Here is a 588-nt window from a genome sequence, read left to right as displayed (position 1 = left end):
TTAAAAATTTACTATTCCATTTTGAACATAGCCATGGAGCCAACAGATTATTTCTAAGATCAGACACTCAACTTATTGTCTAGTTCCCCATAAATATACATGAAAACAGTTTATTTGCTGCTATAATCTAAGGAAATATTATATATGTAAGTACTATTTTGTAGCACTAGTTTCTCTTCATGGTGAAAACTATTCATTAGGAATATTAGTTTATTTTTCCCTTTTGACTAGCACAGTTTATCCTACTAGAGTTTAGTGGGTATGTTTAAGGGCTGGATGAAAAGTGCTGTGATCTGTAGAGGGGGAGCTCTTCTGTGACTTTCCTCTATATGAAATGGCTGAACAGACAAAAAATAAAAAGAGTATTAGTTTAAGAATCACCTTTTACAAAATTTATGGGGGGGGTAAACATTTCTGCTGAAAGTTTATACACAAAGGCAAAATTTCAAGGATTCTACCGTTTTAGTTGCCTATAAATTTGACAAATGTAAAAGTGAGTTAGGTGAGGAGCGAGAGGAAGCCTTTTTGGACTATAATACAAACACACTTTCTAAGAACTAGGCCCTAGGGATCATAATCAGCTAGCTT

General features: G+C 33.8%; 1 non-coding gene across 1 annotated transcript; it reads left to right on the top strand.

Moving 5' to 3' along the window:
• The first annotated feature begins 215 nt into the window (after positions 1-215).
• On the top strand, positions 216-352 carry LOC116889484. Its single transcript, XR_004386435.1, has one exon. It is a non-coding gene; the product is annotated as a small nucleolar RNA SNORA29 (small nucleolar RNA).
• Positions 353-588: the final 236 nt, after the last annotated feature.

This window comes from Rattus rattus, chromosome X, assembly GCF_011064425.1.
Source record: "Rattus rattus isolate New Zealand chromosome X, Rrattus_CSIRO_v1, whole genome shotgun sequence".
NCBI classification, from domain to species: domain Eukaryota; kingdom Metazoa; phylum Chordata; class Mammalia; order Rodentia; family Muridae; genus Rattus; species Rattus rattus.
The sequence above is the reverse complement of the archived record's forward strand: the minus strand, read 5'-3'. Positions and strand labels throughout refer to the sequence as shown.